We start from the raw sequence: 27,813 nt of genomic DNA, 5'->3' as shown, positions 1-27,813 counted from the left end.
AAACTAAATGTTTATAGAAAGTAGAACAGGATATAGAAATATGAAAATACTCTAAACTACCAATGCCTTATAAAAATAAACTCTTTGCCTTTAAAGTCAAGCACCTGTAAAGGCACTTATGGCAAGAAAAGAAAAAACAATTTTATTCAGAATATTCCACAAATGAAATCAATGTCATACCTTTTAGACTAGGATGTGGAGGACAAAAACATTGTGACTTCAGCAAATACTTGTTTTCCTCCTCTAGACTATGGGGAAAATTAAAACTAACTCATGGAATTGAAACTGTTAAAGTGTTTATGTAATATGCCTGTTATAGTCTGGTAAAATAACCAATATTCAGTAAACATTAGTTCCTTCCTCCATCTCATTAAGAAAATATAAAGTCACACTTGCATAACCACAAAGAAAATGTTTGTGGTAGCAAAAGAAAATTGTGTAATATACATTTTGTTAATCCAACTGCAACCTCTGAATTAAAGGAGCAAATTTTGCACAATATTCTAAATAAGACTATGTTTCTCGAAGTTAAAATAAACTTCAAGCAAAATCCCTTTTGAAGTCCATATAATCTCAGCTCACAGTAAGAGAGAATATTTGTAGTGGAAAGCTGAAAAGGACTATGGATAAAGCCCTAGTTCTCCAGGGCTTTTTAGGATCTACATCTAAGGATATCACATCAGATACCAGAGAGAGAAAAGAAAATTTTTCAAGTGAAAAAGAAGAAAGTTACATTTGCATAATATTTTAAACAATCTAGCATGATCTGACTTTGGTGTAAGGTTGTATTATTTGAAGAAAAAAAAAAAGTAAGCTCACAACAAATTTTGTTAATAACAGAACATAGCTCAGACCTAGATACTCAATGAGGGAAAATTTATTTAGTAGGAAAATGAGCCCAAACTGCTTGGAATTTCCTGAGTAATAAATACCTGAGATATTACTGAACCTGTAAAATTCTAAATTCAAGTTTTAAATTCAAGTATCTTAGAAAAGAAAAATAAATGTGTATGATGGGAACAGTACATGTAAGTTCATTCTACTGAATATTCTTAAAAGCTTTTATTCAAGGTAGTTCAGAGTGTGTGTGTGTGCGCGCGCGCACACACACACACACACACACACAGTGGCCTTAATTCAGCCTATTATAATAACAGGCACTACTTACCTCATCTGTGCCTCCAAATCTTTACTGCAAATATAGGTTGTAACTATCTACTTTCAATATCTCTTCCTTAGCATATAAAGAAATCAATTACTTGTGGCCTTATCTTTTAAAAAGATACAAATTTTGGTTTACAAAACCAAACTCACTAACAGAGAGTTTAAAAAGAGTAATTATCAATCCATTTTCACTGGTCTTTCTAAAAGATGAAACCCCTAGCCTGGAGTGACTAGGATGGTGTTCCTCAAATTGAGTAATATAAACTCATTCTACAAACATGAGTTTGCCTGAGTATAAGTAGAGCTCTTGTCCAGTCTATGCCCTGAGATTTCAGAAAGGACGTCTATGTGAAAATGTCTTGAGTGAATTTAATCTATTTATTTTTTACTGTAATTACTATTATTTTGCATTTGTTTATACTATCATTTTTTTGTTTTTAATTTACCAAACTTTTTCTTTGCTTGATTTTTGTCTCCTTTCCACCTTCAGTTGCTGTGATTACATTTTGTGTAGTCATTTGTTTTACTCTTGACTTATTTAAAAATGGTTTTAGTCCTTTCCTCACAATATTTAGGTTTAAATTTTAATCTGCATATTTCCTTTAACAATAACTGTCATTATTTTCTTTCTCCTGAATAAGAAACTTAAAATTTTACCACAAGACATGTTATTACATTTTTTTCTAGTATATATATTTGGTTTCAAAGTCTTTTTAAACTTCACAAAATTACCCATCACTACTGTTATTTTTATCAATGCATCTTTCTATCCACTCACATGCTTCTTGTATCTTGTTGCTTTTTCTCTATTTGTCCTGAATCAGATGTTTTATCAGTTATTTCAGTGACAGCCTGTTAGTGGTCAAATCTCTTAGACTTTATCTGAAAATGTCTCTAATGCTGCACTATTCCTATATAAGTTCAGCTGTGCACAGAATTTTAAACATTTGGAGATATTACTCCATTTTCTTTCGGCTTCTTTTGCTGCTTATGAGTGTTCCAAACTGAGTATAATTGTTCTTTTGTAGGTAACCTGTCTCTGCTCAGTTTAAGATGCTTACTGTTCTTGGTGATGGATGTTATATATACATATAATTTACACATATTATATATCTAATATACATATTAAAAATCCTGCTTGAGGCTCAGTGTACTTCCTCAATCTGATGACTTTCTTTAACACTGGAAAATTCTCAGCCAGTTTTTCAAAAATCTCCTTTCTGCCATTAATTCTTCTCAATCTTTTCTTGTATCCTTTGTATCTCAATCTATCCTTTTTCTCTCTTTCTGTGCATTCTGGTAAGCCCCTCAAACTTATTTTCAGTTCTCTTAATTCTTGTCCTAGTTTTGTCTGATCTGCTATATAATTATTTTTGAGGGTGTATTTTAACTTAAATTTCAAAAACTATTTCTAGAAGTTCTATGTGGTTCTTTATCAAATCTGCCAGTTCTTTATATAGATATAAATATATAGATATAGATATATAGATCCTATTACCTCACTGTAGTTTCCATCCTGTCTTTCTCTCTTGGATTTTATTTCCAAATCTCTTCGAATTCTTACATTTCCTTAAGTTCTTTGAGGTGGTAATCTTCCTATTTGTGTTTCTACTGAATCTACTTTACAGTAAACTGTTTCCTTGTGTGGCTTGTATTTTGTTGTTGTTGTTATGAACTCATCTTAATCCATATTACCTTTTCTATGAGTCTTGCGATTCTGAGTTGTAGAAACGTTTCCATTTTGTATTTAACTCAGCTATTAATCTCGGGAGTTTCACTGGTCAAGGAAAGAATGCTAATTTCTCAGCTTGAAACTGCCATACAACGCAAGTAGTGTGAACGTGGGCTTTATCTGTGGATAATGCTTGGGGTTTCGATTATTTACAGAAGAATTATTTTCTCCTCATCCTTATTTCTCTGTTCCACTGAGGAGTTTTTTTAGGGACCTTTTAAAAGTGCAAAGCCCTTTATGGTTCCGGCTTTACACTAGGGTTTTAGTTGCAACTCCCCAACTCTTGTTAGCCAGGACCACATTCCTTAGTGTTAAATCCCTAGTCCCTGGACTTTACCCTTTAGGTAGACCACAGGTGCCATCTTGGTCTGTCACAGTACCAACTAACACACTGGGCTTTCTGGCTCTGAGTTTGTTTTTTATTTCTAGCTCCCGTGAATTGCCCATTCTTTCTTTTAAGCTTGACTAGAGTAATGTAATGTAGAGGCAGAGCTAAATATGTATTAGCTTAGTTTGTCATGAGACTGAGAAGTGTTCTGAAACATCTTTTATAATCTTACTTCTTAATATCTTCTGTTTTCTTGTTTCCATCCTACAACTCTTAATCTTATCTAACTTTATAAGGTCATCCTTATTTCTCCCACAAATTTTATTACTAATAATTAAGTACGTGATAAAGACACTACAGCCAAGCCACAGAGCGCACACTGCAGGCTCCACGTGCGTCCTATTTGCCTTCCTGGGAGACTCAACACTCCATCCACCCGGCCCAGGCCCCGGCCCCAGCAGCAGCCCTGGCCACAGCTTGGCCACAGCCCTCGGGCGTCCCCCAGGGTATTCAAAAGGGCTTAGGTGAAGGGGCCAGCTCTCCCATCACAGGCTGCCGGCCTTGGGCTGAGTCAGAAAGAGAGAGCAATGTCCTGAGGCTTCTCCTCAGGGACCGACAGCCACAGTCTCCTGGGAAGAATTCTAGACCCCTCACAGCCGCCCGGAAAAACAGCTGGCCCCAAGGATAATAGTTTGGGTTGCTGTTGCCTTGGACCTGGCAGACATCGGCTTGGGCCCCAGGGCTTCCTCACCAGAAGTCCGCGGCGCTGCCCCTTCGGCCTCCGTGAAGGCTATGGATTTGCGGCCGCAAACGCGCAGTTCACTCGCCGACTCTGGTTTGAGGAGTCACTCAAAGCCGTTGGGGCAGAGCCCGTTCCCACACTTGGCAGGGCTCCTGAAGCGAGGCGGCTGGTGCGAGGCGTTGCGGGTTGCTAGACAGGTGGCAAAAGCCAAACTCTTTACGGACAAGCCTAGACAGCGAGGCCGCTACCACGCGCTGCACGTAGGCGTTTCTCATCCCAGGACTCCGCAGCCAGCCTGTGGAACGCCCGAGATCCCGCGAGATCGGGCTTCCAATGGGAGACGTGGTCACTTCCTCTTTTCTGAGAGACGCTCTATAAATATGTATAAAGCGTATATGTTATTTCTGAATGAATACGTGTATTCAGAAATAATTAATATACTTTCCAGACACTATTCAATTTGTCTTGTAAAAATATTTACGAACGCTTTATGGATGAAGAAAACCGTGCAGAGGAATGAAATGCCTGAACAAAGACTACCTTGAACTCTTTGGAAGAAGAGACCTTTTCAATACATATTGAAGTATTTCCAACTGGCCTTAAAACTACTCTCGCAAGAGACATCTATAGGTTCTTTCTCAGTAATGTCCCAAATACAGTGACAAAATTAGAATATCCTAGCTTTGAGTTCAAATCCAAGTCCCAAAGGGTCCACTAAACCTGTCCCCAAAATGACCCAGGGAAGGCTTCATCAGGATTATATTCAGGAAAACTTTCTTGCCACGCAAAAAAAGGATATAACAAGTTGTAAAAATCTAGCCTTTGCTGTTTACTACCCCTCAACCAGGTCTGAATTCTGTGCTTTCATATATAAGGGGAAAAAAATCTTCAAAAGGGACTTTCTAGAAGTGTAACTGTGCCCTTTTTTCTAGTGTTTTATTTTTGTTTATATGTATAGCAAAACATATCTCCAAGCTTGGGTCTTTCCGGAAATCTTAATGCTATTAGCCCTTTTTGGTTTATGAGAAAAATAAACACAACTGTCATATTTGCAGGGCAAAGCCATGGTAGCTAGCCTGAGATTTGGTGGATACTTACACTGTACCTCTTTGTTTCCATAGAACTGAGAGATCTGAAAAATCACCCAGTGTTCTTAACAGCTGGGAGGGATTGGAAATGGGACAAGTCTATCTAATCACAATTTTGGAGCTCACTTCACGACAAGGAAGGTCGCATATCTATGTCCCTAGCAGCTATGAATGTAGGTCTGTTGAGATTTTTTGCAGATAACAGGTAAGAACCCAGATAAGGCTTCAGGTGCAGTGGTAACAGAGCTGCCCTTCTGGGCATAATGGGCTGCATGGGACTCTTTCCCACTGGTAACAGCAGTATCTGAATCACATTTTGTCTTTTCAAATAAATATAGATTTCCTTATGTAATCTGCCCTTTTTCTTAATTTCTTTTTTTTTTTTTCTTTTATTACACAGTAGTGAGAGTTTGAGGTTAAAAACTGATACAGCACTTATCATTACATCTTAATTTCAGTAAAAAGAAATGAGAAGGTCTTTATATAAAATACACCCATTTATTTATCTTTCAATGCCACTAGCATGTTTTTTAAAAAGATCTTATTGAAAAAATTATTTGTTTCTCAATCTACCTTTGTTCTAATGCTAGTAAATCCCAACTATACAACATAATAGTGTGTGCGTGTAATAAATAACCAAAGCAAAGAAATATAAATTCAGCCTATTGCTTGGATCATGTGTACTCAGTACATTTGATGTCTGCATTCATTATTTTATTAATCCAGTCATGTATGCTTTCAACAAATATATACTAAATGTGGAACATGCACCTGAACTTACTGGGTGTTTGTTAGAGATAAAAACATTTCCAACATCAAGGACCTTATAATTTCAGGAGAGACATAGACAAGTATACTAACAATTACCAAAAATAAAAACTAAAAATATGATTTCTAAGATAGAAACATCCTTAGGATTCTCTTCAGGACAAATAAAAACATCCTTCGATTCATCTTGAGGACAAAAGAGCATGTTGATAAGCTTAGCAGAAGAGGTAGCAATTGAGAAAGATCTCAAAATTCGAAGTCTTGTGTGGAGCATAGCTCTCAACTCAGCCAGTGTCACTCCTCTTGAAGAGATTTAGATTTGTGTGGGGTTTCCAGTTGTCACAACGTTTGGGCCCAGTCCTACATATGTTTTGTGGAAAAGGGCCAGGTATGTAAGACGTCAGTTTTAATATTTTTTAATATTTTTAATATTTGGACATTCTTATAGATAAAAACCCAACTTTTAATCATCTGAACTTTAAACTCAACTCTGTTTTATATATAAAAACAAAAATAATTTTTGCATAATTTATTCACTGAATTTTCCAGAATTAACATGACTGTGTAAATAGAGGAAAGATTGGAAAATGTATTTTGGAAATTCTTCCAAGGATAGTCCATCATTCCATCAAAAACAGCACTACTTGTGACATTGGTGAACCCAATATGACACTCTATCTGTCTGCATTAGCAACTGTTTCATTATAATTGAATCTCTGTGTATATATGTATGTATGTATAATATCTTCGAAATGTGATGTTAAAAAAACACTTTTGACAATATTCAATTCAAAACTGAAAATCCAAATTTATTTACTAATATTTGATGCAAGCATCTGACTATGTCATTATATCTTCAAATAGATAATCCCTAGCATATATATATTGAAATATATATTATTTAAAACTCCTTTTATTTCTCCTATATATTTCTGTTAGAATTTTATATTGACTTTAACTTATGTTGAGTTATAACTACAAAAAGTAAAATGCACAGATCTTGAATGTATATTTCGATGAGTTTAACAACTATAAAATCCATACATTTAATACTCCATTAAATGATAGAACATTTCGATCACTCTACTCACCTCATGTCTCTTTATTTTCAATCCCCTCCCTTTTCCACTCCCAAAAGCAACCAGTGTTCTGACATCTAATCCAATTGATTAGTTTTGCCTGCTCTTGAATATCATACAAATGGAATCACAAATAATGTACTCTTTTGTTCCCAAATTTACTCAACATGGTGTTTTTGAGATTCAGTTGCATTGTTTTGTATATCCATAGTTTGCTCCTTTTTACTGCTGAGCAGTATTCCATTTTATAAATATTCAAGTTTTGTATGTAGGCAGATTATATTATCTATACATTTTATTTCATGATAGTAAAGGGGACCTTTCAAATATTTGTTATAAAGGAGGATGGGGGTGGCAATTGGGTGTGATAGACTGAGAACCAATGGTATAGTGGTTAATAGCACAGAATGTATAAAAGAATCATCTAAGGTTGGAATGCACTTCCTGATTCACTTGCTCTTTGACAGCAATTCATCTAAACTATGTAAGCCTTGGTTAATTCATCATGCAAGCTAGGGATTCTCATAATCCCTACCTCACTAGGCTGATGCAAGGATTAAATAAAATACCTTAAGTAATGTATGTATGCCTGACACACATTTAGCACTCAATTCTTTGAGCATATCTTACGGTAGAAAGTGGTCCATTAAGTATTTGGATGACTTTTAAGACTTACCTCTTTCTGAGTATATCCATCTGCAATCAAATATGCCCACTGACTAGATTTCCAAACTGGCCACTAGTAGGATTTGGTTACTTTCCTAGAAGGAAGTTTACAAAAACTTCTACCTACCTCATACCAGCATCACTGGGTGCCTGCAGCTCAGATTACATTTTTGAAAGGAGATGCCCCTCCTATCATGAGTCAAACTGGAAGGCAAGGTGGAACTTGGAAAACAGGAGATAAGCTTAGGCTAGAAGTGACAAAGGGATCCCTGAGGTCACAGGTGGCATAGCCCCAACTCCTATAGGGATTTGAAAATGAGATCAAACCAGCCATAAATAATTCCTTTGCCTGGAGGAACCTCTGAAAAATATATATCAGTCAGGGCTCAAAGTCAGGACTGACTTTCTGGTGGCAGAGTAGGAGCAAGAATAGTTTTGTGTCTCTTTAGATGAGTGGCTTTTGCATAAATATAAGACTCGCAGAACATGTACAAAAACAATGTTGAAAGCTACTTGCCACTACCTCAGAACAAAGTGGAATGATGGGGAATACCCTTCACTGAAAGGGAAATTAAAGGTGCTAGTTTTTTATTCACTTCAAGCAGTATATTATACAATCTGGTACTGGGGAAGGGGTTGAGCTTTATTCCAAGAATTTTGAGCTTTCAGAAATCTGGGCCCTTTCTCATCTGGCCCAAAGACAATCAGAAATTCCATCAGGGGTCCAAGAAGGTACAGCAGGAGAAGTAGCACAAGTGTATGACCTATTGCTTCAGAATATCCTAGAAAGAGACTGACAGGCACTTTTTGCATACTGAGCCACCTAAATCTAGCCTAATTCTTTTAGGGTGTGGTAAGATAGGTAGGGTTCGAGCAGCCTAATTACACATAGATGGTAACCATTATTTAGAGGTTGAGCTGACTGTGCTGACCAAGTCAGAGTTGAGGCCACCAGGGAAAAATAATCCATACACTCATTTAAAACATATGGCTAATAGCTAATTGTTCACATAGAACTGACACTTAAATTCATAGAATTGTGACAAGTTCAAATTGGTGTAATATGGTTACATTGCAGAGTTTTACACAAAAGCCTAAAGGTATTCTCTACTTTAGAGCAGGGTTTGTCAAAATTTAGCAAGCATTGGAATCACCCAGATGGCTCGTTAAAACATGGATTGTTGAGCCCCAATCTCAGAGGTTATGATAGAGTAATACTTGGGCAAGGCCTGAGAATGTGCATTTCTAACAACAAGCATAACAAGGTCATGCTGATGCTCCTGGTCTAGGGAACCACACTTTGAGAAACGCTGCTTAGAGGAATGCCTGTGGTCAAAGAAAGTCTTGTTAAAATGTAACTTTTTCTTGGAGGAAGGAACAATCCTGGGGACTCCTTACCAAATCAGGACCTCATGGGGAAAGTGGACTTTCAGATCCTGGATAAGTTCTAAGCAGAAATAAAATTTAGTCTGTGCTCGAGTTCTTGTGATACTAAGCACCTTGCCTCCTGACTTCAGCTAGTCCAAGCCTCCTGCTTCAACTAAGTACTGCAAGTCACCTCCTGAGAGTTACCAAATTCTGTGCCTGTCTCTCCAGGCTAGGTTATAAATCTGGCTCTGGGGCTGTAGAACTTGGTTTCCAATGTTCTCCACCACCCCTGGGAACCATTATTTAAGCCAAGGACAGTCACTCTAAAGAGAGCACTTCTCCATGAGTAAATCTTAGGCTGAGTTAGCTAAACACAGAAAATCAGAACAATTCACAGTGTCAAATCTTTACAGTGGATGAGAAAAAGTAGTGAATATGCTCTGTGAAACAATTTTTTTCCTGAATTAATTAATTTAGAAAATAATATAAGGTAATAAAGACAGACTTTTTTTTCAGGATGATGGGAAAATATCTCCTATGCTGAAAAATGTCTCTATTTTATATAAAAATATAGATCAAAATAGTAAGTCTCCTTGGAAGAAACAACATGCATTCATAATTTCTTTTTGAAGGGCACAAATAATCAAAGTCAAAGATGTTATTACAGTAATTTTTTCTTTTTATGCTAAGCCTTCAGCATCTACAACTGGAATTGCTTGAATAAATGGAAACATCACCTATGCATGTGAGAATCTGCATTCAAGAACAAATTATATTGGCTTTGGGACAAAATTAAACAATCAGTAATTCTTCGAACCTGCCTCAGTCTCCTCTGCCCCTATCTTGGAAGGCAGTTAAAGATAATGTTTATCTTTCTTTTCTTATTACCTGGAACCTATGTTCCACCTTTCAGGATAGACGCTACATTTGCCAAGATCAAGATTCACTTGAACTTTAGGCCTTTTGTAATGTTGGCAAAAAAGTAACTTCCTATTTCCTATCAATAAAAGCCAACAAGGCTACTGAGGCAGATACATATGGGTTGAATTTCCTTTCAAAAATAAATATTGGTTTAAATCTTAAACGAGAAAAGGTTGGGCTAATGCATCAAATTAGATTTCTGCGACATATGATGAAGCCACCACCATTTCCCTGTTCCGCTTTTACTCCCCCTACTAACAATCACCTCCTGAACAAAGAGAGATATGCTTGATTCTTTCACAAAGAATCTGGAATATATCACTGGCTTTTTAATGGAGAATGAACTCTTTTATGGCCAAAAGAGGCCACTGAGCATACAATAGACAGCTTTAAATTTGATCCTTCTTACCAAGTCAGGACAAGGTCAACCAGAGAAGGAGTTGTTGATCATGACGTTAAAAAAAAAGTTATAAATCCCTAGCTTGTAACTCAAGGGACTGTATAAGCTAATCTTTGAGCTAACCATAGAAGGAATTAAAAAAACAAAACAAAAAACAACTATTTTCCATTTTGGGGAAAATATCCAGAAAAAAAGAAAAATCCCCTAAGTCACTAGAGTAACTTGTTCTTCATTCTTTAGTGTTGGGTTTAGGATTTTTAAACTGAAGTTATATTTTCTGTTATACTCCCTTTTCTCAAATGTTGTGCTACAGATGTTTAGAAAAAGCTACAAAGCCTGAAACAATAATCTGGAAGATTTCTTTTCTTTTTGAAAAATTCATACCACCATTTCTACCCTTTAATTTTCTACTATCCATTCACTACCCCAGCACAGTTTACGTAAAGACAACATACAAAAAACCTTTTGATCTTTCTTTCCTCATGCCCCAGCCAGTTTACCTTACCCTGCTGAGGTGCAGAGCAACGAATGCAAGATTCAGAATTGAGAGGACCATATTCCGGTCCTGGCTCTGCCACTGACTACCTAGGTGACCTGGCCCAAGTTGCTCTGTTGAAAGGAACAAGTAAAATGTTGTCTGCATACTGTTCTCATGAATACAAAGTGCTATATATACATATTATTACTGCTACCAAATTGAATAAGAGACTGTACCTCTGATGGAAGCCATGACATACAAATTGCATCTGCAGCTTTTGGAGCCATGGTCAAGAAAGAATCACAGAAAGTTACAAGTGGATCATTTATTTTTACTGGTGAGGAAACTGAGGCCTGGAGATGTTAAATCACTTACCAAGGTCATCAAGCTAGGACTAAAACCTTTATGTCTCCCCCTACACCACTTTACTGGACACTCGTCTGGCTAACTGGTTTCATGGAAGAAGGATAAAAAGGAGAGGAGGAAGAAATGACTTTGCAGGACAAGAAAGAAGATATGTGTGGAAGGAGTAATAGAACATAACCAACAACCCAGGGTTGTCGGTGCTATCAAGGATGAAGAACACCTAGGTACCCATGGCCTAATGAAGAGAAAAGAGATATGGTGGGAGCAAAGAAAGATGATTACCTCTGGAACGTCAAGGTAGGATAAAGAAGAGGAGATGGAAAATCTGTAATCTATGAGATGCGTGTCTGAAAGAAATCACCTTGGTAAAGAGGCAGAAATAATAACTGAGTCTGTCCAATAATATCAAGAGCAAATTTGATATTTCGAATACACATATCACATATTTACCTTAAGAATAAAGCAGTCATAAAGCAATTATACTCCAATAAAGATGTTAAAAAAGTAATAAAAATTTTAAAATTTAAAAAAAAGAATCAAGCAGTCAAAGTTGCTAATATTCTCTCTTCTGTACACACTAAGAGTCTACTAATCTTCTGAATCAAAAAAAAGTAAAATTGTTACATTATATTTGAGGAAATAACTTTCTTAAAGCAAACTTAGGTGAATGAAATAGAACTAATTCTCAGTTGTATTTAGACCCTTTGGGACTTGACAAACCCTTGTTTGCATACTTGCTCCAACCCTTACTTTAGAACCTTAGACAAGGTACTTAATCTTTCTGAGCCTCCATTTTCGCATCTACAATATGGGAATGATAATAAGCCTTTGCAGAGTTTGTACAAGTGTTTTGATAAGATTACACTGCCAAGCAAAGTGTCTGGTATATAATGAGAATGCTGGGTGTGCTTCAGAAATTCTAGGTCCCTTTTTAAGTTCAAGAAAGAAATGATCCTAGAGAGAGAAAAAGAATCCAAGCTCAGATTCTTAGGCTATTAAGCCAAAACTATTCCAAGCTGTGTTTCAGTTTATTATAAGGGAATAAAGAAGGATACCAAATTTTTAATATAATGTGTTGTTTACAATATAACAGTCATTGTATTAAGCACTTTGAACATCATCTCCTTAAATCTTCACCACAAATTTGTGAAGTTGACATTATTATCCCTATTTTAGATGAGGAAACAGACTCAATCTAAGTAATAGTAGGTTATCAGGATTAAAGTAGGGATTCTAGCCCAGGTCTGAAGAGAGAAAAACCACATCAGTATTTTCTTGTCTTTACCTCATGCTATATGTCCAACTGTATATAGAATCACACGAGTGGTATAAAAAAAGTTTTCTTTTGAAGAAAAGTCTTAATTATATACTTTTACACAAACACTCTCACAGTCTTCATTCAAAAACCAGTTTCAACTTTTTTCTGAGTTTGAGCTGCCTGCGTCTGCCTGTGGCAAAGGGAACCCTGCAACTGAATCTCAGCTTCTTCCACTTTCAGCTAGATTTTCCTCCCTGGATTGATGTGAGATCATTATAAGGCAATCAGTGCCAAAGATTTCTGTCAGTGTTCCACTGCCTTGGCTTAAATAAACATTTCATGTAAACGAGGGGCACCGGGGAGGAAGGGGCACTCACTCACTCACACAGATGCACTGTTGCACAGACACACAACCTCACAAAGACACACTTTGTCATGGTTCGCTTGGAAAAATCCAAATGAAAAAGGAGGAGGTGGATGAATAATAAAGCAAAGGAGAAAAGGGAACTAATTTAGGGATAATGAGTGCAAGACTGCCTCAATAAAGAAGAACAACCCTGTGTCATTAGGTGGCGAGCTTAGCCTTCGGGCAAGATTACACTTCGAAGCCCTGCTCCAATTACCTGTTTTTAAGCATAAGTGAAGGGGAAATATAAAGGAGGGGGGAAAATACTTTTTTTCCCTAAACTGTAGTAACATTCAGAGAGAATTAACTGTTGCTTTCACAAAGAGGCTCTTCTCACGATTACAACTATGAAAGGTGAGAATCCACCATCCCCATGTGAAACACGAATTTGGTCAGCAGATAGAACCTCATTTCTTCCAATAATCCAAAAACAAACTGAGGAGCAATGAAAGAGTGTCCCCACATTTGCATCTTGCCCCAACATCTGGGAATTTCAGAAGCCTTTGAATAAAGCAGCAAGCCTCCATCTGAGGTGACCTGCTCGCAGCATGGGTCAGTTCATGAGAATGAGGCTCTTTTGCCACTAGGACTAATGACAGGGCTGGAAAGCCTGCTGATGAGAAAGCCCTGAGCCTGGGACAATGCATACAAAAGCCTGGTTAAGGAGCGCTTCCAAAGTCATTCCTTCCTCACCCCACCAGCAACCACTATGTATAAAGTTAGGGGTGGGGTAGAAGGATAAAGATGATCAAGGAAAGGGAACCATAATAAGAGGTTTATCTCTGAATGACTCAAATTTCTCCCCTTCCCAGATATCAACTCTATTACAACTGATTGCCCTATCTAATCCCAACCTAATTTGGGGGGTAATTGTTGGCTTGTACAAAGGTAAGCAGGAGATATTCTTTTCACAGTTGCCTGCTTTTCTCAAGTGTCCTGCTTCCTAAAATCCCCTTTAATAAGGATTACTTGCATGTAAGTCAGCTTCCTATTTTGATGCCGTAACAACAGTGTTCCTTGTAATCTGGCTAAGTACAGGCTATTTTTAAAACCATGTAGCTAACAGGTGTGAACTTCCTGCCTACAGGTGAAATTGGCAGCTGACCCCCAGATTCCAAAATATGTGTAAGCATTACCTCCAAGGAGGGTTAGGACTCATTTCCTTTCCTCACACTGTTTCCCACAGGGAAAGCAAAGTTTGAGAAGGAAAATCTTTCAGATGCCCTAGATATGCTCGTCCTTGCCTTGCGTAGAAGAGGCAAAATGGAATCACCTTAGAAAGAAAGATTTCTCCATGTGAATGTGTTTGTCAGCCTCAGATAATCACATAAAATATAAACCAATATATGTTTTTCAAGGTTAAACAGTAAGGTTTATTTCGTACGTAAGGACACTCCTTCAAGATTGGGAGAGGTAGCTATCTAGCCTAATACATAAAAACAAGCTAAAAGAGTCAAACAAAATGAGAAAACATAGAAATATGTTCCAGAAGAAAGAGTAAGATAAAACACCAGTAGGGAAAAGAAAAAAACCAAATGAAACAGAGATAAGTAATCTTTTAAACAAATATTTTTAAATTCAAATGTCAAATCATCAGCAGATCCTTCTAAATTATAAAAAACAAAGGTCTTATAATTGCTTTTTTATAGTTATTACTTGGTGAAGCGATATTAATTCCAAAATATGGTTTAGGCTGGTGCTTCTCAAACTTTGGAGCCTATCAGAATCTTCTTGAGAACTTGATAAAAACAGAGTGCCCAGGCCTACTATACTGGGTCTCTGATGCTTTATTAGTTCTCCAGGTGACTCTGATATACACCAGCTTGAGAAACTCTGGCTTAGACAAATGTTAAGTATGTACTTAGGCTGACTCTACCGACATCTCCTAATGGTGTAGCCTCTTAGACTCCTGGCTCCATCTGTCTTATTTAGAGCAGAACCTCCCATATGTTAAATCAGTCTGCCCTTAATTTCACAACCTCACAAACCATTCTAGGAATGGGGAAAATGGGCCAAAAATGAGTCAAGATGGCAAGTGCCTTTTATCTACTGTGTACCTGTCCCTGATGCTCCCAAGCCTCTATCTCCAGTCCTGGTCTCTTTCTCTGAAGATTAGGTTCTATATATCTACTCTACCTGGATATATGGTAGGCTCCCGAAAGAGCATGTGGAAAGCCAAGCTCTTCATCCCTCCCCTCAAAAGCCTGCTCTTCTACCTGTATTCCCTATTCTGAGATATAAAGAGGATATAATCATTATCCTTAAATAATCTTTTAATCATAAAAAGGCCATTTAAGAACACTTATAAATCAGTATAAAATTCCAGTAGCTTACTAATTTGTAAAGAACTTATGTTTACAGCTATTAAGAACCAGTTTATAATTTTAACTCACAAGATAAGAACATGGGAGAATTTCTAAAAACTCTCTGGGCCCCATTTTCCTCAGCTCTGAAATGGGACAATCAAACCTATATCACCAAACCTTAAAGTAAGTAATAAAATGAGATAATTTTTATAAAGCGCATAAGTGGGCATAGTAGATTCTAGTCAAATGTTAAGATAGATGGACTAATTAGTAAATTATTGATTCTAGCACAATAGTTATGACTCAGGACATTCAAGTAAAGGAAACAGCAAATCCACATCTCCATAGCCTAGGAATGAAAGGGAAAATGGTGTGTGCCATGTTTTTTCATTGAAGAAAAAGGGTGTTCCCTCTTGTCATTCAAGGTCATATCTAAAGAGAATATAAGAGAGGTTGGAATCATATGCCTTAACTAATAATTTTAAAGTCAAAGTAGCAATATAAGTACTTTGCTATATCCTATTACACGAAATAAACTAATACAAATATAGTAGGCCATGCTTCATTCATTCTAAAATATAAGCATTCTTTTATTAAAAGACAAAAAGAACTAGAAAAAAATCACTAGATTACAATGACTAACAATTTTCACTCCAGGTATATTATTCTATGATACTATATTTAATCATTAATAACATCCTTACATAATTGCTATAAATGTACTGCTTATTTTTAAATTTTCAAATGCTTTGTTTTATTACCAGTATCTTCTCTCCCAGACTATTAGAAAAACATTAAACTTAAACACTCTCAGTGGGGAAAAAACTTCCCAGGAATATATAGTATTACATTTTACAGCTCACAAAATTTTAAAAGCAGGCAGTGATAACAACTAAATAGGCCCCTAAAAGAAGAATTGGTACACAGTGTTCTATCTTCCCAAGAGCAAGATGATGGCTGTGGCCCTGCAAGACAAACCAAGATGATTAACTGAAAACAAGTGGAGATTTAGACTCTGTGTCATGAAACATACATGGACCCAGAAATCCTTTTGTAAACATAGGGAGCAAGTCCGAATGCATTTTAAAAAGTAGGATCTGATCTCCATGAGGACTAAGTCACTCACTGGTAGTTTGTTGGGTACATAATAAATCATATTTAGGTCTTTTAAACATATAGATGCCCAGACACATTATGATGAATCAAAAGAAACAAAAAAGAAGCACTTGTCAAATGTCATCTATGTGCCATATGCTTTGTTTACTAATATCATAGGACTTCATAACACCCCTGCCGGGGGAATGTTATTAATCCCAGCTTGATAGGTAGAGAAGCTGAGCCTCAGTGAAGGCAAGTAACCTTTCCAAGTTTGCACAGAGAGTTTGTGGCAAAGCTGAGACTCAAACTCATGTTTGCTTGACCCCCAAATCTGTTCTATTTCTACAATATGACTCCAACTTATCAGAATTTTTTCTAATTACCTGTTTTTCACATTTAACTTTGTTTTCTTACCTCTATATATCTATTCTGAACCTTCTCACCCAAACATCACTTCCATTCATTCTATCATGAACAAAAGCGTAACAAGCAATTTACACTTAGAGAGCAAAAAATTTAAAACTACTTTATGCTATTAAAAAAACTCATGTTACAAGATGTTTTCACACAAACTATCATGTTTTTACTTCACTACAGAAAAGGAGGCTAAGGGATGACAAGTGTCCCTCCCAGAGAAGGAGAATAAGTAGTAAGAAGGGAATGAAATCAGTATGCCTATCACTTTACAAACATGGTTTTTTATCTTCCCAACAACCTTGCAAGTAGTAACCGGTATATCTATATGAAAGAGATAAGGAATTGAGGCTCAGAGTGACAAAAGTGATTAGTAATGTCAGTATTTTTTTTAACATCTTTATTAGAGAATAATTTCTTTACAATGTTGTGTTAGTTTCTGCTGTATAACAAAGTGAATCAGCTATATGTATACATATATCCCCATATCCTCTCCCTCTTGCGCCTCCTTCCCACCCTCCCTATCCCCCCCCCTAGGTGGTCACAAAGCACCGAGCTGATCTCCCTGTGCTATGCAGCTGCTTCCCACTAGCTATCTATTTTACATTTGGTAGTGTATATATGTCAATGCTACTCTCTCACTTCATCCCAGCTTACCATTCCTCTTCCCTGTGTCCTCAAGTCCATTCTCTATGTCTGCGTCTTTATTCCTGTCCTGCCCCTAGGTTCATCAAAACAATTTTTTTTTTTTAGATTCCATATATATGTGTTAGCATATGGTATTTGTTTCTCTCTTTCTGACTTACTTCACTCTGTGTGGTAATGTCAGTATTTGAAGCCTCATTTGTCATTTTTCAGTACCGTTTTCTCTTGTCATGTTACCTTGCCTTTGAGCCACGTTTAACCCAAAAGAGACACACAAAAGGCAAAAAAAAAAAGCACAGTGCCCTGAAAATGTTTAGATAGACCAATCTCAAAAGATGCCTCCACTTTCAAAACATTTGTGATCCTCCCTCTTCGTCCCTCCTGTGTTAACTATTGTGTGTTATGCACTTGATACATGCTACAGGATCCACAAAAATAAATAGCACATTTTTCTGCCCTCAAGGAGCTTACAATCTAGGAAGGTGGGAAAAGGTTACAACTAAATTGACTCTAATGTCTCAGAGCATACATCCAAATAAATTGAATGAATTAAAATATTAAATGCAAACTGAAAATATAAACTGGAAAAAATATGACTGAGCAATCATAAAATGAGGAAAGATTTTATGAGCTTAAAACACATGGAAGAACACACAGAGGAAAAAAAGCTCTAATGTCTCTCTTTTCATGATATGTAATTTATATTCTTTTGTGAAATTCCTCTCCATAATTTTTGCAAATTTTTTCTTTTGGAGTATTCTTTTCCCTGTTGATTTGTAAGAATTCTTGATATTTTATAAATACACTCACATTTTGTATGCCTTGTATCTTAGATATATTTTTTCCCAAATGAACGTTTTCTTTGGACTTTTGATGATGTGTTTTTTATTGGATTTTTAATACTTGTGTTATGTTTAATCTTTTATATTATTCTTCCTTCCTTGGCTTTTATTTTATTTAGAAAGGTCTTTCTAATCTTGACACGAAATAATAGGTTCTCATATTTTTCAAGTTTTTGTAGAATATTTTTCTACATTTAACATTCTAATTAATCTGATAGTTATTTTGGTGTATATTGGAAGGTAAGAATCCAATTTAAATATTTTAAAACAATTATTCACAATTATTGCATGAAATATAGTTTCCCGTTGATTTGACTTGCCATCAGTACTATATGTTCAATTCTTATATATAGTAAAATCTCGTAGGTTTCTATTTTGTTCCATTGGCAACTTCCTCCTCCTTTCTCCTTTTCCTCTTTCTCCTCCACCTCCTCCTTTCATTCTCCTCCTTTGTCTTCCTTTTAAGTACCTCACACCATTGAAAGTTTTTGAGCGATAAAGTAATACAACTAGTCCCGATCTTTAGAATGATTCATTTAGGGACACTGTGTAGCTTGTACTGGTGACAGAAAAGAAAGAAAACTACACCACTCTGGCTTAGGGTAGAGGCAGTGAAATGGAAAGGAGGGCAACAAATGTGAGACACCCTGGAAAGGAAAGCTGCTTGACGGAGCAATCATTTAGAGGTGGGGCATAAGAGAAAAGAGACAGTCGAAAGGCCCCACAGACTTCTAATGCAATTGGCCAGAATGGTAGTAGTATTAATAAGAAATTGGGAACCCAGAAGAAGAAAACAGGTGGCTGGAGGAGAGAGAGAATAAGATTTGGAAGGGGCTGATGATTGACTCCACCTTACAATCCTGACTGAATAAATCCTAACCTGAGCTTGTGACTTTGAGATTAGTGTCATGTCAACAGGTAAAGTAGCATTCAAGATGCAGAAGAAAAGCTTGCTATGCCTATGACCTAACTGAAAAACCATTAAATTAGTAAGAAAAATATTTCACACACTCTGAGAAAATTTCAGTGTCATTTTACTTCCCTGCAGGAATGGGAAAAGATACAAAGGAAACAAAATGCATGCTACAAATCATGATATTACAGAGTTTAGTCTTAGTTTTTCCTTCCCTCTTTGCTATACAAAATACTCTGAGACAAACCCAAAAAAATGTAACATCCTGTTTTGAACACCACTAAGTTTTGGGGAACTAGTTGCTTCTCTTATTTAATGATAAGCAACAGTCTCTACACAAATTATTTCTCTTGAAAGGTTGTTGAAGCTACTGAGATTATCAAAAGGGGCATTTGGAGAAGGGGCATCTGAAGCACAATTTCAGCTTCAAAACCATTTACTTCCACCAGGGTTCTCTACTTCCTGGGTAATTTACATGCCACTGAATCCAGTGCTCTTCAGTGAGATCTCTCCTTCATTGAGCAGCTGCAAAGCAAGGAGAAAGGATAAAGTGGGATCAGCGGACAGCGGGGAGAGATAAAAGCTTGACTAACTAAGGCTTCGGATGAAACTGTTATCTCCATTCGGTGAACCAGATGTTAACATTCCATCTCATTCATAGAGAGTTCTTTGATTGATTTGACAAAGGTTTGGAGGAATGTAATTCATTAGTATGAGGGCTTTGCCATGGTTCAGTAACCACTAAGCTCTCTTCATTTTGTAATCCTGGGCACACCTATGTAATGGTCCCTGATTTATTATAGTTACATTGTTTTGTGTTTAAAAGACAATTCTTTATTTTCACTGGCCCGTAGATGAAAGTATGAGCTTTTAACTTTTTTCTTTTATTCATCTCAATTCTCTGATATTGACAAATTTCTCCACTTTTGAATGACATCCTTTCTTCTCTTCTTCCTTATCTATAATCCTTGTTCATTCTCATCATATTTTTTAAAATTTCTATTGGCTTTCCCTTCCACTTACTACCTGATTCCTCCTTCCACTTTCACCAAGACATTATGACAAAGAAGGAAACAATAATAAAGAAAAACTATAGCCAGGAGGTCTAGGCCCTGGTGCCAGCTCTGTTCCTAATTAACCATGTGACCTTGAACTAATGCTTTCACTTTTCTGGGAATATTAATTGAGGTGGTGAGACTTGGCCCATTTCATCTCAAAACCTCTGTTATTCTGAGTCAAACAATATCAACAGACATTATCAAGTCAATATATACCCTAAGTTTTCTTTACTTGTTGCTGTGAATCAGCAAATGAATAACAACTTCAATGTTCAATATGGTAATCACTTACAATATGTAGCAATATAAATTTAAATTTAAGGTACTTAAAAATAAAATAATTTAAAAATTTAATACCTCAGGCCTACTAACCACATTTCAAGTGCTTAAAAGCTACATGTGGCTAGTGATTACCATACTGGGCAGGGCAGTTAATACAGAACATTTACACCATCTTAGAAAGTTTACTGGACAGCACTGAGTTAGAGCAACCTAAGTATGTATGAAACACCATGCAAAATCAGACATAGAAATTATAATCACTGCCTTCAAAAAGATTGCAATTAGGAGAAAAAAATACAAACATACTCACAGTGTTTTAAAAATATATATATTGCTTATGGCTGCATTAGAGAGGATGTCAAAATATAGGACATGACCTGGTTTCTTATCAGAGCTCCCTTGGCTTCAGTTCCCACATCTGTAAAATGAGGAGACAATACTGGAACACCTGTACCTCCTCTTCTGGATTTAACTAAGATTCTATGATTCTTCTGGATTTATAAGTTTATATGATCATATTTAGTCTAAGAAATCATTAAAGAAATGGTAGGACTAAGCTGGGCCTTGAAAGATATATGAGGTTGGGAAAGGCAGTGACATGAGGAGAGGTGTATGTGGAGGATGTGAATTAAAGACAAGCTGTACCAAAATAGGTTTAAGTCAACGAAGAAGTTCTCCTGACACTGATAGTTTTGAGGAAGACTTAGGGACCATTAGTTAGGAATGGGACTTCCCACTTAGGCTGGGAAGCTTAACTCTAAACTAAAATCCTGTTCAACTCTAAGTGTCTTAAATTATGAGAGTATAAATTGAAGTATATGGGTAGAGTAAGAGTTGAGGGCATATGAAAAGAAGAAGGGGCAGAAATTATTTCTCAGGTTATGATATCCAAATCAATAAAAAGTTAGCTTGGATCCTCCTTCCCCAACCAACAGGGTGGTGCACGGGGGGACCATGGAGAAATGCAATTGGAGCAATCTTAAGGACAAGGAATGTAAGAGGACCATTAAGGTCTCTCCACCCTATTGAGGAATATTATATAAAAATAAAACCACAATGCTTTGGCTATTTGAAAATCTTGCAACTTCCTCAAATGAATCTGAGCTTCAACTTAGACTAGATTGGCTCAGAACCTCTTGAAGCAAAGCTGTGGTCTCAGGGCTGAAAACATGATTAAGTCATTCCAGAGAGCAAAACAGTATACTTTCCCAAGAGTGAAGGAATGTGTTCCCTGCCTACTTAGAAGGATGTTCTTTCAACATGTCTACCTTCCTTGTGGGAACAAGTTTCAGAAGTCTGTAATCTCATCAAAGGGAGCCAAGTGGCAGAGACTCTCTCCACAGGGGGAGCTAATCATCAAGGCTTCCTTTCTTTTCTTCCAGGCTTTATTCATTGTTGTCCTGGGGACTAGTTTCCAAGCTATTGCAATTTCCCTTGATCCCTCTCAGCCTTCAAATAGATTTGAGGAAGTGAAGATTTCCCCTGGAGTCTTTCTTTTCAGCTCACCCTTTTGAATTAAAGGGTTCAGTCAGGTCTTATCACAATACATGGTCAGCCTAGCATTTGACATTTTGCAGTCTTAGACAAAAGTCTGAAATGAGGCTGGATGCAGAGGCCCCAAAATGGTTACCTTCATTAAGCAAATTTTCCTTCACATCTTGGCAAATAGTTCTGGATGTAAGGTAATCTGATGCCTTCAGGATGTATCAGGAATCTCCAAGACTGAACCATGTAGAGTAGTCTGCACCCCAGCTAAATGATTCAAAGTCAAAAGCCTCGGTTTAAAAGAAAGGGAGCCCTTGGCAACCTCAGGAGTTTAAGCAAGTTTATTAGAGAGGTCATCGGGTCTGTACACTTTTATTCCACAAATCCACAGCGATGCCCTAACAATCATTTTTGTCCTTATACAACAATGTGGCAATCCTGACTTCTTTTGTTGTCTTTCCTTTGCCAAGTAACCAGAGGGATATAGAGATGCTCTTTTTCAAAGACTATGGGAGAGCAATGGCTTCTCAGCTCCACACAGATGAGTACTTAATAGGTAAGTCTTAGTCCTGCTTACCCAGTACAATGATGACTAGGCTTTGGCTTTCCAGTCACACACATGTTGGAGAACCAGACTGAATGTCCTCAGGATCCATGAGATAGGCTTCTGGGAGCATGGGTGAAGGAAAAGAGGAACATCAGAGTATACCCATTTGAATTAAAAGGCTCAGCTTTTTAATGTTGTTTTGATAAACTGTTACTGTGCTATAGCCATTTTGGTAGCACTTTCAGGTCAACGGTTGACTCAGCCATCATCTTCTCTAGTCAGGGAGCAAATAGTTGCCCAGAAGTGTGGCAGTGCACATTCTGTTCCCTGTTATAAAGGAAATGAGGGCTTGTATTGTTCTGACATGAATTATCCTGCACTCTGCTATAATGTCAGTTATATTACGACACAGCCAAAACAGACCAGACATTGTGTGGCTTCAAAGGTCTTCTTATTTGGCTTTTCCAGCTCCCACTTAGGGGAGGTAGTAGCTGAAACCTGAGAAAGAGAAATGCTTCTAAGTTGGTCGGAAGCCTGCAGGAACCACCCACTTAAATACCATCTTTATAACCAGCCCTAAGAGACTGTAACACTATACCAGTCACACAATAAATGTTAGCAGTAGTCAAATGATAACATTTCCTTTCCTTCTTATAGGTTCCCTAATACTAGAAAGGCAGCCTGTTTTGGGTACACTTTCTAAACAATGTGTTTAAGACATATTTAAATACTTTTATTTACAAGCACCAGAAAACAGCTGTTCAGCTCCAAATCATAGATCATGGAGAGTGCCAGGAAAATAAACACAGAACCACGTAATGATTCTCATAAACAGTTGAATTTATCCCTTGGAAACTTTTCACAACCCCTTTAGCAAACAGGGCACCCATGCATGAAAGAGAAAAAATTAAGGCACGTGCCCTTAAGTGACAGGTTTTAGCATGTAATAAGAAAGGCAGCCTTTTCATTCTCCCCACTCCTTGCTACCCATCAACCCCCAACTCCCAGTGCCATTTGAGAAATCAATCAGTGTACAGATTTAAACAAATCTTACTCCCTCTAGAAATTCTTTTTCGAACCTCAGGATGAAGTTTTCCTCCCAGAGAATCCTCTGAAGATTCACTCCAAGGGCACTAGGGGCTTGTGGAGCAATAACACCACGTCATTCTCTTGCTTTTCAAACAAAAGATGGGGACTTCTAAGGGTCCTTTGTAGCACAATATGTGAGAGGCCAATACCGCCTCCTGGATTTAGAAAAGTCAGCAGGCATTGTGTCTGGTGTGTGTTGTAGAGATTCTGTAGTTAGGTTATTAGGCCTCCTGAGCTGCAGATATTAGCCTCTCTTCCTGGAGAACACATAGTTTCAGAGCGGACAAGTAGCTCACCAATTATCCTAGTTTCTGAATTTAACATAGGAAAACTGTGAAGGATGGCAGAATATGCCTCTCCAAAATATAACTGTAGGAGTTCAGGACATGCCACCCCAAAATATTCTGCTTTGACATATTGATCATTTTGAGCTGTAGGCACTTGAAAAACAGCAAATGCAGAGAGAGGCTTTCTCTGAACTCACCTTATCTGCCTAAAGACAGATCCTCCAAAAGGAACCCAGTTATCATAAATCCCCTCCCAGGGAGATTCATCAACCAGGGAAGACTGACTCTTGTCACCAGTGAGGACACTAGAAGTCGACATCACACCCAGACAAACTTTGTCACAAACCATCATACCTCCTATCTAAGGAGGGCCCATTCTTCTAAGGGCTCATTCAACTTTCCTACAAATCATTCACTCTCCGCTAAGAGGCCTGCATCCCCCCCTCCCTTTTATCTATTAAGATAATATTTAAGCCTGAATTCTAAGCCACCTCAGGGATTTACTCATTTTTCCCTGTATAGTTCCCATATATAGATGAGGTATACATATTAATAAACTTCTGTTTGTTTTTTCTCCTGTTAATATGTCTTTTATTACAGGGGTCTCAGCTAAGAACTCAGAAAGGTAGAGGGAACATTCTTTTTCCTTCCTTACAGTTGACACACAATTCACAGGAGAAGAGTTTTTCCACCTACATGGAACTTATCATACTACATACTAGAAGTATCTAATGGCACCAAAATTCTGGACAAGTGCAATGGCAAGAAATATCAGGTGTTCCATCACCCAAATTAGCACTAATGCCAGTGAAGGACAAGGAGTAACAAAGGTGTAGAATGTGTGAACTTGGGCTTCAGCTGACCTATGCTCACTTTATTAGGAAGAAGAGTCAGCTTTTACAGTACTTAGAATTTTCCTAGAAAATCTATGAATTATCTTGAGTGCACATTTGCCTCCAACAAAACCCTAGAACTAATATTAACCACTCTGAAAAAAGCACCTTCTTGCATTCCATTGATATTTTAAGATTCTCTAGTCTAGGCTAACGTGATATAGTGACCACCTTACTGATGAATTAGGCATTATCAAGTGTTTGAGCCCTCTGTCACAACATGGTTTGGGGAAATCTCTGAATCACAGCCAGGATACCATTTAGCTAAAAGAGGATTGTCACTGATTCCATGCAAAACACTTTGTCCTTCCAGTGTTTTCATCACAGCCACAACCCAATGAGGTAGGGATATTATCCAATTTTTGTGGACAATGAGCTAAGACATATAAAGAAGCAATGAGCCTAAGGTTGCATAACTACTAAGTATGAGAGCTAGGGATGCTCCTCAATTTAGTACTATTTCTACTTCCTCAGAAAGGCCTCAATATACTATACTTGAAAGTTCAGATTGTTCCTGACATATGGTAAATACATGATAAATAACCAGTACATGTTATTATGCATATATTTAATGTTAATGTTTTTCATTCTTCCTCTAGGATCCCATTTCATTTATGTACCTACTTTGATGTTTTTTTAATGTAACTTACTCATTACATAAGCTTTTAGATGGTAAGCAGGAAATTATCCTGTATAAAATTGTTTACCTCATTATTCCTAATAAAACAATGCTATCTGACATTTATTAAGACCCTAATAATTATGTCATTTTCATACCATTTCTATGCCTCAAAACTACACTTATATATGTGTGAATGGGTTCAGAGTTTATATGACTTGCCCATAATAAGTGGTAGAATATGAACTTAGGTCCACCAGAGGCAACAGTGCTTAAGAGGCTGCATGCACTTACACCTCACAAGTTTATGTGGCTAGGAAAAGTGAGTCTATTATTTAAAATAGTGAAATGAGGAAAGGAAGTGTTTTGAGTGCGTAAAATTGTGAGTTTCATTTAGGCATGCTTATTGTACGGTGATGGTTAGACAATCTAAAAGAAATGTCTAGTAGGGCATTCGGAAGACCTGGAGAGATTAACAGGACATCTTTAGGACACATCCTGGATGAAGTTGAAACTCTAAGATGTTATTCGTTTTTAGTGGCCAACATTTATTGAAAAGAAAGAAGGCTGAAACAGATTTAGAGAATATCCAAAGTCATGGAAATGTTAGGAAACGAAAATATCATTTCTTGGGTGCCTACCATCTGCCATACTTTGCCTTATAAGCCTACTCTAGCTCAGTGGTTCTCAGAAAGGGGTGATTCTGCTCTCCTTTCAAGGGACATTTGTCAATGTCTGGGTACACTTTTATCATAACTAGGCTAGTGAAACTGGAATCTGAGCAGAGGCCAGGGATGGTGCTAAACATCCTACAACACACAGGACAGCCTTTGACAACAAAGAATTATCTGGCCCAAAATGTCAATAGTGCTAAGGTTGAGACATTTTGCCTTTAGCTGTAAAAAACAAAACAAAACTATGAAAAGAAAGGGAAATATTTATCTGGCATTTTGGGGGCAAGTTGTCACAATAAGAAAGAACCTTTCGGGGAGAATGACTTCAGGGTAAGCAAGCAACATTTTCTACTACAGAATTATATTTTCTGTTAAGAGCATATCCAGGGCTTTCCCTAAAAAGACATAAAGGAAAATGAAAAGTGTCAAATAAAAAGAATTTGCATAGAAAGGACTAAAGTTTGGTGGGTTTGGTGGGATGGTAGGTAACAGAGAAAGAGAGTGAAAACAATTTTTAAAAAAAGGCCCTGAGATTATAGATTGAGGCTGATGGTGTGCATTCTAATTCAACACATACTTATTAAACTCTGCAGCAGACAAGGCATATTCTCACTAATGAGCTTGTTATGGGTTGAACTGTGCCACCCCTAGCCCTAAATTCAGATGTAGAAATCCTAACCTTACCCCAGTAGCTCAGAATTTGACCTTATTTGGAGGGCAGAGTCTTTACAGAGGTAATCAAGTTAAATAAAGTGAGTTGATTAGGGTGGGCTCTAATACCATAAGATGGGTGTTTTTAGAAAAAGAGGAAACATGGACACAGAGATATACATAAAGGGGAGAGACACAGGGATGTAGAGACATAGGGAGAAGACAGCCTAAGAGAATGACTTGCAACAGATGTCTCCCTCACTGCCCTAAGAAGAAACCAATCCTGCCAACATCTCTATTTCAGATGTCTAGTCTCCAGAACAGAAAGACAATAAATTTCTGCTGTTTAAGCCATCAGTTTGTGGTACTTTATTATAGCAGCCCTAGCAAACTAATACAGAGTTGGAGAACACAGTAGCTTTTCACTTTGATGGTAAATCTTCTTAACAGGATATCTGAAGGAACTGGTTTCTTTTGCACTAGTCTTGGATAAAGCCATTAAGCATAACAGAGCCTAACAGCCTAACAGAGTTAGGCGAAGGCACTTCCCACTTGTGGCCACTGTTCTATGAAGATTGTGAGAAATAGTATAAAATTAGTAAGTTACTGCTTAAACACTAAGGCAACTGAATGAAGTTTTACATTTTCCCCCTGTAATCAGGATTTTAGCAATTTGGTACACACAAAAAGTCTGAGCATCCTAATTTAAAACCTGACTCCACAAATGAACTTGGAAATACTAGATAACTCCTCTGAGTTTCAACAATTCCTATACCATAGAAATAGTAGCTGTCCTTGTCCTAGTTCTTGGCACAGAATGCAACTGTAAAAAGTAAGTATAATTATTATATTCAAAACCTAACACAGTGTGTGGAAGTATGTGGTATGAGCCTAACAAGTGTACATTTGTCCTAATTAATTTTATTTTTTAAATGTGTTGAGTACTTTTGCCAAACCTATGGTAGCACCTTCACTTGTCTACATTATCTCATGGAATCACCATAAGCCCATGAATCACCATAAGTCTATGACTATTATGTTATCCCCATTATATGTGAGGAAAAGCTGAGGCTTAGGAGGTTAAGTAATTCAGCCAAGGTTACTTAGCTAATAAGTCACAGAATCAGGCCAGGAAAAAACAAGTCTATCTGAATGCTTAGCCCATAGTTTAACCACAACTTGGGTGTCCCTCTAATTGTTTTCTTATGGAGAAAAGGAAAGGGGAGAGTGGTTATGTAACTGTACC

The 27,813-nt window shown here is 37.2% G+C and overlaps 1 long non-coding RNA gene across 1 annotated transcript in view; it reads right to left on the bottom strand.

Annotated features, from left to right (window-relative positions):
• Positions 1–3,981: 3,981 nt before the first annotated feature.
• The window catches only part of LOC309664780, a 160,508-nt gene continuing 136,676 nt past the window's right edge, over positions 3,982–27,813 (bottom strand). Inside the window, exons 2-3 of the long non-coding RNA XR_014266038.1 lie at positions 22,385–22,474; positions 3,982–19,507 (exon numbers count right to left, since the gene is read on the bottom strand). This is a non-coding gene — a long non-coding RNA (uncharacterized lncRNA). The remainder of the gene's footprint in view (positions 19,508–22,384; positions 22,475–27,813) is intronic.

Source organism: Balaenoptera physalus (assembly GCF_965194825.1).
Source record: "Balaenoptera physalus genome assembly, chromosome: 7".
Classification (NCBI taxonomy): domain Eukaryota; kingdom Metazoa; phylum Chordata; class Mammalia; order Artiodactyla; family Balaenopteridae; genus Balaenoptera; species Balaenoptera physalus.
This window is presented reverse-complemented; position numbering and strand designations above follow the sequence as displayed.